Source organism: Mytilus trossulus, chromosome 7, assembly GCF_036588685.1.
Source record: "Mytilus trossulus isolate FHL-02 chromosome 7, PNRI_Mtr1.1.1.hap1, whole genome shotgun sequence".
Lineage (NCBI taxonomy): Eukaryota > Metazoa > Mollusca > Bivalvia > Mytilida > Mytilidae > Mytilus > Mytilus trossulus.
Window position 1 is genome coordinate 42,682,235 of NC_086379.1, and position 11,144 is coordinate 42,693,378.

General features: G+C 30.7%; 1 long non-coding RNA gene across 1 annotated transcript; it reads right to left on the minus strand.

The window, feature by feature from the left end:
* Positions 1 to 3,120: 3,120 nt before the first annotated feature.
* On the minus strand, positions 3,121 to 10,560 carry LOC134725105 (uncharacterized). Its single transcript, XR_010108517.1, has 2 exons — positions 10,407 to 10,560; positions 3,121 to 3,709 (listed from the first exon to the last, which is right to left on the minus strand). It is a non-coding gene; the product is annotated as an uncharacterized LOC134725105 (long non-coding RNA).
* Positions 10,561 to 11,144: the final 584 nt, after the last annotated feature.

Below are 11,144 nucleotides of genomic sequence, written 5' to 3' on the forward strand. Positions count from 1 at the left end.
AAATTGACAATTTTCTTTTTATTGTTTGAAACTCGACAATTTTCTTTTTATTGTATGAAACTAGACAATTTCCTTTTTATTAATGAAACTCGACAATATTTTCTTTTTATTGTATAAAACTCGACAATTTTCTTTTTATTGTATGAAACTCGACAATTTCCTTTTATTGTATAAAACTCGACAATTTTCTTTTTATTGTATAAAACTCGACAATTTCCTTTTTATTGTATAAAACTCGACAATTTTCTTTTTATTGTATAAAACTCGACAATTTTCTTTTTATTGTATAAAACGACAATTTTCTTTTTATTGTATGAAACTCGACAAAATTTTCTTTTTATTGTATGAAACTCGACAATATTTTCTTTTTATTGTATGAAACTCGACAATATTTTCTTTTTATTGTATAAAACTCGACAATTTTCTTTTTATTGTATAAAACTCGACAATTTTCTTTTTATTGTATGAAACTCGACAATTTTCTTTTTATTGTATGAAACTAGACAATTTCCTTTTTATTAATGAAACTCAACAATATTTTCTTTTTATTGTATAAAACTCGACAGTTTTCTTTTTATTGTATGAAACTCGACAATTTCCTTTTTATTAATAAAACTCGACAATATTTTCTTTTTATTGTATAAAACTCGACTATTTTCTTTTTATTGTATGAAACTCGACAATTTTCTTTTTATTGTATGAAACTCGACAATTTCCTTTTATTGTAAAAAACTCGACAATTTTCTTTTTATTGTATAAAACTCGACAATTTCATTTTTATTGTATAAAACTCGACAATTTCCTTTTTATTGTATAAAACTCGACAATATTTTCTTTTTATTGTATGAAACTCGACAATATTTTCTTTTTATTGTATGAAAATTGACAATTTTCTTTTTATTGTATGAAACTAGACAATTTCCTTTTTATTAATGAAACTCGACAATATTTTCTTTTTATTGTATAAAACTCGACAATTTCCTTTTTATTGAATAAAACTCGACAATTTTCTTTTTATTGTATAAAACTCGACAATTTTCTTTTTATTGTATAAAACGACAATTTTCTTTTTATTGTATGAAACTCGACAAAATTTTCTTTTTATTGTATGAAACTCGACAATATTTTCTTTTTATTGTATGAAACTCGACAATATTTTCTTTTTATTGTATGAAACTCGACTATTTTCTTTTTATTGTATGAAACTCGACAATTTTCTTTTTATTGTATGAAACTCGACAATTTCCTTTTATTGTATGAAAATTGACAATTTTCTTTTTATTGTATGAAACTCGACAATATTTTCTTTTTATTGTATAAAACTCGACAATTTTCTTTTTATGGTATAAAACTCGACAATTTTCTTTTTATTGTATGAAACTCGACAATTTTCTTTTTATTGTATGAAACTAGACAATTTCCTTTTTATTAATAAAACTCGACAATATTTTCTTTTTATTGTATAAAACTCGACTATTTTCTTTATTGTATGAAACTCGACAATTTTCTTTTTATTGTATGAAACTCGACAATATTTTCTTTTTATTGTATAAAACTCGACAATTTTCTTTTTATGGTATAAAACTCGACAATTTTCTTTTTATTGTATGAAACTCGACAATTTTCTTTTTATTAATGAAACTCAACAATATTTTCTTTTTATTGTATGAAACTCGACAATTTTCTTTTTATTGTATGAAACTAAACAATTTCCTTTTTATTAATAAAACTCGACAATATTTTCTTTTTATTGTATAAAACTCGACTATTTTCTTTATTGTATGAAACTCGACAATTTTCTTTTTATTGTATGAAACTCGACAATTTCCTTTTATTGTATAAAACTCGACAATTTTCTTTTTATTGTATAAAACTCGACAATTTCCTTTTTATTGTATAAAACTCGACAATTTCCTTTTTATTGTATAAAACTCGACAATATTTTCTTTTTATTGTATGAAACTCGACAATATTTTCTTTTTATTGTATGAAAATCGACAATTTTCTTTTTATTGTTTGAAACTCGACAATTTTCTTTTTATTGTATGAAACTAGACAATTTCCTTTTTATTAATGAAACTCGACAATATTTTCTTTTTATTGTATAAAACTCGACAATTTTCTTTTTATTGTATGAAACTCGACAATATTTTCTTTTTATTGTATAAAACTCGACAATTTTCTTTTTATTGTATGAAAATTGACAATTTTCTTTTTATTGTATGAAACTCGACAATATTTTCTTTTTATTGTATAAAACTCGACAATTTTCTTTGTATTGTATGAAAATTGACAATTTTCTTTTTATTGTATGAAACTCGACAATTTTCTTTTTATTGTATGAAAATTGACAATTTTCTTTTTATTGTATGAAACTCGACAATATTTTCTTTTTATTGTATGAAAATTGACAATTTTCTTTTTATTGTTTGAAACTCGACAATTTCCTTTTTATTAATGAAACTCGACAATATTTTCTTTTTATTGTATAAAACTCGATAATATTTTCTTTTTATTGTATAAAACTCGATAATTTTCTTTTTATTGTATGAAACTAGACAATTTCCTTTTTATTAATAAAACTCGACAATATTTTCTTTTTATTGTATAAAACTCGACAATTTTCTTTTTATTGTATGAAACTCGACAATTTCCTTTTTATTGTATGAAAATTGACAATTTTCTTTTTATTGTATGAAACTCGACAATTTTCTTTTTATTGTATGAAAATTGACAATTTTCTTTTTATTGTATGAAACTCGACAATATTTTCTTTTTATTGTATGAAAATTGACAATATTTTCTTTTCATTGTATGAAACTTGTTCGCCTGTTATCATCTATTATTTGTGAAAATATCCAGAAGAGTTAGTGTAATTGACACCAACCAAAGAATTTCGCCCAAAACTCTGCTAGGTGTCCACTGAAAATCGCAGAGAGGTGAAGGTAATGTTTGCGATCTTTGCGATATGCTTTTGATCGTTAACTTTTGCGGTTGGAAGCGTTTGATTTCATGAATGTTACACATGTACCAATGTGCAGCGGTGTTGTGGACTTTAGAGGAATTGTGGACTTTAGCGGTGCCACATACCATGTCTAATTAAAAAGAATAAAGTTAAAATGCATTTTTATCAATTTTATTTCAATTAATGATTTTGATAAACAAAATGTCAAAAACTCAGATCCATATTTTAATTTTTGTCTATGAAAAAACGCCCTTCCGGACACCCGTAGATGGTACCCTTACGGTCATTTTTCATACACATGTGCCAGTTAGGCCATTTCTTTGGGAACAATGTGTATACTCCTTCGGAAACTTTCTCGATCTTCCATTCGCCTGCCGCACCTGGCTTTGTTGTGGTCGACTGAACCAAACCGTCTCGTGTATCCGTCATGTAAACATACCATCCTTGCCATTTCTCTGATGTTATGTAGAAATATGGTTCGTTTGAACTGATGCGTTCAAAATTAAATTTGTGCCGACTACTACCGAGAGATATGAGTTTGTGAATCCCATGTAGTTGACCCTTTGAGTCAGACCCCATTGCTACATACCACCGAGGCCATTGTTCAGGACGCAGAGAAAAAGAGCTAGCTGTACAATCTACTGCATCACAGAAGTTAAGTCCGTCCGATTCTACTGAGAGTACGAACAATGTCACAACTGCGAGAATGAATATTACTCTAGCCATTTTTGTGTGCTGGAAAAGCTGAAATAATAATGTAAAAGGGAAATTAGTTACTTTTTCGTCAAAAAATTAAAATTAAACAAGAATGTGTCATAAGTACGCGGATGCCCCATCCGCACTATCATTTTCTATTTTTCGTGGACCGTGAAAATGGGGTAATATCTATAATTTGGCATTAAAATTAGAAAGATCATATCAAAATTGACATACACCACATCTTCCTATATCTATGTGTACTAAGTTTCAAGTTGATTGGACTTCAATATCATCAAACTACCTCGACCAAAAACTTTAACTGAAGCGGGACAGACGGACGAACGGACGCGTATACCAGAAAACATAATGATCATAAATGGGCATACAAATAGAATATGTGACTGTGGCACTTGAAAATAATAAGACCAATCACAGAAAGGGCAAACAATAATAACAAACATTATACTGTAACAGAAAACTCAAGACAGAACAACACAAACCCCAATAAAAACAGGTGCACTGGGCGTGAAAACAGGTCATGATCCACATACTATATCAGTTGTGTTTCACAAACTAGTTAACAAGTACAGCCAACTGCATGTTTGCTTATATGTTATGATATGTCTGCACTCGCGATACAGTTGAAATCCCTTCTTTTCTCCGTTCAGATCTGTCAGAAAGATCCGACATATTAAAAAGAAGATGTGGTATGATTGCCAATGAGACAACTATACACAAAAGACCAAAATGACAAACATTAACAACTATAGGTAACCGTACGGCCTTCAACAATGAGCAAAGCCCATACCGCATAGTCAGCTATAAAAGGCCCCGATAAAACAATGTAAAACAATTCAAACGAGAAAACTAACGGCCTTATTTATGTAAAAAAAAACCAAACGAAAAACAAATATGTAAAACATAAACAAACGACAACCACTGAATTACAGGTTCCTGATAGCACGGTTAAAACCTCTCCAGAACAACAATAAACTATTTCAGGTTAGAAATGCAAGAAATGCAAGAATTTCTATAGAAGAAATTGAAAAAAAATGTGTAGATTAGTTCAAGGGTAAATATACAGTATATGTGATTTTGTATCGATGATTATGATTGGATTTTTGGTGTTGTAACGCCACTTTCAAGCACCGCATTTAGTGCTTTTTCGTGACAGTTAGTTTTTATTGGTGGAGGAACCGGAGAAACCCACCGACCTTCGATAGGAAAACTGACAATCATTGTCAATTAAGATGAGTCTAGTGCACACACAAGTTTCCTAATTCTCAATAGTGCTAAAGCAAAAAGGTAAAACAACTCCCATATTTAATTTAAGTTAAAGAGTACATTTAGTGATTCATTATACGCTCTATTTTTCTCGGTCGCTGCATTGAAGACAGATTAGCGACCTGTTGTTATCTGCTCTTTGGGCGGGTAGTTGTCTCCGACATATTACCAATTTTCGGTCCCAATTTTGTTCGAATATACATTTCTATTTCGATCGGACGAATATGTGCATTTATATATCCGATAAGCCAAACGCACGCACCCATTTAGCAAGGGTATACTGAGGGACGGGAGTGGTCCAGATTTATCAATATGTCTATAATCAAGTGAATCATTTGGGTTTGAATAAAATGTGATACAGGAATACATTAATGTGACAGCGACCCACAATCGCAGACAATTAAATGAAAACAGTTAAAAGAGCCAACATTCATTTATATATATATATATATATATATATATATATATATATATAGAAAGATGAGTATACAGAACAATAAGCCCATGGATAATTAATTCTAAGTTATATGGAGTTAATTCAACAATATATACTGTCTACTTCTACCAGCGGATAATGTCCACAATCAACTAACTATATTTTGACATGACAGATATTATATATCACATTTCATTTTGAATTAATATTGTTAACAGCCAGGTTCATGACGTCCCACCTTCCTAATATAAAGGACTATACACACTGGTTCCTCACCGACTTCGTAAGACTAGAACATGAACATGAACTAGAGACCAAAGTCAGTCAAGTAAAAAAAAAAAACCATTGCACTGTAATAACTATTCCCGTTCAATTCTCGGTCCAACAACAGCAATGTCTGAAACATATTATTCAATAGCATTGACCAGTTCAAGACCTTAAATAAACACATGCGATAATACAATTTCAATTCCAGAGTAAGGCACGAACAATTCCGAAAATTGACGACCGTTACATTAAAATATCCCTCGAATTGATTGACGACCGTTACATGGACAATCGGAAAGCAGGTTGAAATAGAACAAAAGAATCGAAGCTCTTTGTTAGAGAAGGCGATAAATGTTACTGTATTGTTAACTATAGTGACAAAAATTTTAAAAGTTAATTGAAGCAAAAAAAATTGCAATTTTCTTCTCAATTACGCCAATTTTATTCTCAATTACGAGGTGTTTTATTTTAAAAACACCATTTGCATAAGTTTTCAATTTATCTAGTTCATAGTTAAGCAGAACAATTATATATCAAGTCGACGACATGGGTATTTTTCAAGTTGGATGACAAAAATGCATAACCTCCGATTTTTTTGAAAAAATTACCACGGACGGAAGACATATCAATCTACAAGTTCAGTAATTTTCGTGTCTGCCCTTCCATTATGTGACTGACGAAAAAAATCCAAAAAATGGGTAACAATTGTATCGAAAAGAGAAAATCGAGTGCACCTTTTTTTGTTGGGGCGTGTTTGAGTATTTTGTTTCATATATCGTCTCGCTTCAGATTCTATCATTTTTATATGTAAAAGCTACAGGTTGACGTTACAACACAAAAAAAAATCACAGTACTAAAAGATGAAATATATGGGTCAAGTGAAATACCTATCTAATGAGTCACAAAAACAGAGAAGGTGTATTCGAATAGCTATTTTTTTACTGAAAGTACTTGACAGTCTTTCAAGTTGGATGATGAAAATGCATATCTTCGAAAAATTCTATTTTTTTGTGTGTGATAACTAGATTTTATAGTCTTCATATACTAAAAAATCTAGTCTGCCCTTCCACGAAATATTTAATTAGAATTTTTTTAAACGTTTATGAATTTTCGAAAATTCCACGTGGCAACCGATCAGACAATAGTTTTAAGTTGAATCAATGCAGACACTCTGACAGGATTATTAACTGATTAGCTAGTTGATACATTTGTCTTTAAAAATACAACTGACATATAAGGATCGTAATGGTGCAATGTAAATAAATTAATCGGTTTCAAAGAGCAAAATTGATAGCGCGTCATCCCTACAATGGCTTCCGTTTCTACGATTGTGAAAATGAACTGGTGTAATCGGGAGATAATTTTGACGAAGTAGAATCCTGACTGATAATCATTTTATAGTGCATTGACTTGACATAAACAATATAAGGATGAGGCTTAGAAACGGGGAAATGCGAGGCTGTGTCGAGCATTTTCCCCGTTTCGGGCCGAATCCTTATATCGTTGATATGTCAAGTCAATGCACTATTATTAGACAATATACGTATAGTGTCTTGAAATATGAAATTTATTTGTATGAGGCTTAGAAACGGGAAAATGCGAGGTTCTACCGAGCATTTTCCCGTTTCGTGCCGAATACAAATAAAGTTCATATTTCAAGACACTATACGTATATTGTCTTTATACTGAAATCGAAAAAAAAAATGAAAAATGAAAAAAACATGTAATGAAAATTGTTAAAAAAAAGTGTTTGGAATTTCCCTCTTGGGGTACCATTTTGGGGTATTTCCCTATGAGCGTAGTCCAGGTGGCAAGACATTGGCGTATTAAGGAATTAGAAAGGGAAAATGAACTTAATTAATAGCATTTGATAAACATGATATATAAATAACCAATTTGAAGACATAAAAGTTTAAATTCAAAAAAGTTTGACCATTGTTACTTTACGTTGTCATGGTCGTGACGTGATGTTGTTGATGAAATACAATAAGGAGGCGGGGCTTATAGGTCAATTGGGGTCATTGACGTATAAAGCTAACGTTTATACGTATAGCTTTATCTGTACAGTAAAATAGCTGATTGCAGTATAATTGTCTTTATACTGCAATCTAAAATAAAACCATTTTCTATTGTTGTTTAGTGTGTTAATGTTATTTATTTGATATAAATATAGGGGAAAATCTCCCTTTTAATAGGCCTCATATCACACAGGCGGAGAAATCTACAACACGATGAAATGTACATCATTACCTATTGAAAACTGCAATCAATGTCGAACGAATTCGTTTGTTTACCGACTAAAATATCAACAATCAACATATAACTTAATGATTTATAAGTTGCAAACAAAAATTATTAATAAGTGAAATATGTTTTCCCTAAAAATTGTAAAAGAAACAAGGTTGAGTCGTTAAACGCATCGTTGTTTACATAGGAAACAAGAACAGGTTGAAGAGGTCGTATGAATAATTAAATATAATTTCGACAATTTCTATTTAAAGTGATATCAGGTCAGCGACTGTATATGACATAGAAATATACGGTCAACACATTTTGACTGCTCAAATAGAACGAGTGCAGTATTATAATTTAAAATATCCCTCGAATTGACCATTGTCTTCAATATCGCTATCAAAATGTACCCCATCTCTTTATAAACCCGAAATCATAAAATATCCAGCCAGTGTACAATTCCTTCTATTCATAGACGGAAAACGTACGGAAACGTAAATTATGAATAAAGAAATGATTGACGAAATCGACAAAAAATATCAAAGGAGTAGGTCCGGTAAGGACCGATTTTGGCCTCAAATTTCAGGTTCGTCTGACGAAAGATTTTGACAATTTTATAAACATTTAAGTGTCTATTTTATTTGATTCAATTAGTTTATGTGAATGATTTTAACTGATTGTGTCATTAAAAACGATTCGATTCAAGCTCAAATATGAAAAATTTACAAAATATGCCAAAAATGCCACTTTTTAGATGGGTTTTTGTCAAAAATGAAAGTGGTCGCATCCGTGTTCATCCTCAACCTTTATATATGTTATATATTATCATAAAATACAACTTACATTTTAATATTAAGGATGAACACGAATGCGGCCACTTTCGTTTTACGCGAAAGCCGTCTAAAATTTAACTAAAATGCTAGAATTGTGAAGATTTCACTGATTAAGGTTCATGTGGACCCTATGGCTAAAATGGCCGTAATTTCACCCCAAAATTTACTCTGAGTACAGACAAACCTGCGCATCTGTAAAAAATTTCAGGCATGGCATGCCCTAGATAAATGAATTTTATATATGTTTTATGTTTTAGAAAAATAAAAACTTACCAGGATTTTTTCGTGCACTTTTTTTCATTCCTCCAGAAGGTGCCAAAATAAACTAAGTTGGGAAACAGGTTTGAGAACTTCCCCACAGGTAAAAATTAAAGTGAGCATTTTTAATTGACATGGACATTAGATGGACAATAGATACCCGACAATAATTGGTTATTTAAACTGTGTATCTGAGTGGACCATATCAAGGTAAACTCAACTGTTTGTTAATTTTATCATCTTTTGCAGAGACGGAAAAAAGTGTACGGCAAAATCCAGTTAAGTTATGAATTTTCTAAATCATACAATGCATTTGAATTCTATTTATCTAGGGCATGCCATGCCTTAAAATTTTTCCTGATGCACAGGTTTGCCTGTACTCAGAGAAAATTTTGAGGTGAAAATACGGCCATTTTAGGCATAGGGTCCACATGAACCTTAAGGTTTATGTACCCTTCTGTAGCCATTTTTGTACGAATTTTTCAAACCTCAATTGTATCAAAACTACAGATATAATGAATAATAGAGATAGGCAATTCAGTATATATTCCAAGGGGAAACTTGATGCAAAGCATTATTTTTTACTCTTTCATTGCATTTGATAGAAAACGAGGACTGTGGCAAATAAATCAAGATTTTAATAGAAAATCCACAGCCTTTAATACAGAGATCTTTGTTATAAAATTTGAAACATAAATTACTCACTTGATTTTCTATGATGTGCTAGTGTTTATTTTTTTCAAAAAGTTCTAAGCAACCTGTAAATTACAAAAACACCTCGTGCTGAGTCACTAAAGTCGAGCGCACCCTAAAAGGTGTACTTGATTTTGGCCATATTCATATTTGTTTTAACCAATACCTACATTTATATACTTGTTTTAAGGAAATCACTGCTAGCACTGCATGCAATAATCCTATATCTATCAGTCATCAAATTGCCAAATATGAGAGTACAAGGATAAAGGCTGTGGATTTTCTATAAAAATCTTGATTTATTTGCCAGAAAGTCCTCTTTTTCTATCAAATGCAATGAAAGAGTAAAATATAATGCTTTGCATCAAGTTTCCCCTTGGAATATGTACTAAATGGCCTATCTCTATTATTCATTATATCTGTAGTTTTGATACAAATGAAGTTTGGAAAGTTCGTACAAAAATGGCCACAGAAGGGTACATAAACCTTAAGCATGCCTTCATGGTGCTAGTACCCGATATATGTGCACTGTATTATCAAAAACAGCCCATATTTATGTAACAGAAGCATTCTGCTGTTCAATTAATAAATAAAAGTTTACATTATAACAATTTAGTAAATCTGCTATATTTTGGGGCCAAAAAGGGGTCTCACCGGACATTCTCCGTTAAAGAAATAAACATTTAAGTCAATTTGAAACATTGAAAACGAATAAAATGAAATTTAATGTTCAACTTACCAGTACATGAGATTTCCCCAATCTATAGAAATATTGTCCAGACGAGGTTTAAATACCCAAGTGAAGTCTGGACATCGAGTCTCAAGCACGAGAAAAACGGTCCCCGCGAAAAGTGAACGAACAACCTAGTTATATATAATATCTAAAAATAGAAAAAAAACTAGTGAAAACAGTAAAACCAGCGGCTTAATCTATAATATATCTAACTTACAGTCAAATCTGCTTAAGAGACCACCTCGGAGTCCTGTTTTTAAAAGATTCCTATAAACACCCTAGTTTGATATAGATACCACATTCCTTTGTCTTTACACATGTTTAAATTTTGGACTGACTAATCATGAACAAACATATTTTTAGCTTAATTTGCATGATAAAAAAAATCTGGTTTGATAAAAAATCCTACACTTCTAAATAGAATATCTAATGGTCTGTACCATAATAAAAAAAATTTGCCTTTGACCTGAAAATATATTATACTAGTAATGGACGCAGATAAACTTTAAAAAACGCATGGACATATCGCCAGTCTTTTAAGATTTATTTCCCACAAATGGATGGATTCGTATTTTTTTTATATCTTTTTGATATGCTGTCTGCAGCTTTCATATGCATGACCTTGACCTCATATCATAGTTTATTGATCAAACTTACTTTCATGGTTTTGTCAGTAAATCAAATACTATAAGCAGTAACACTGTGTCTTAACTACCCCGGCAAATAATGTTTGGACTCATTGGT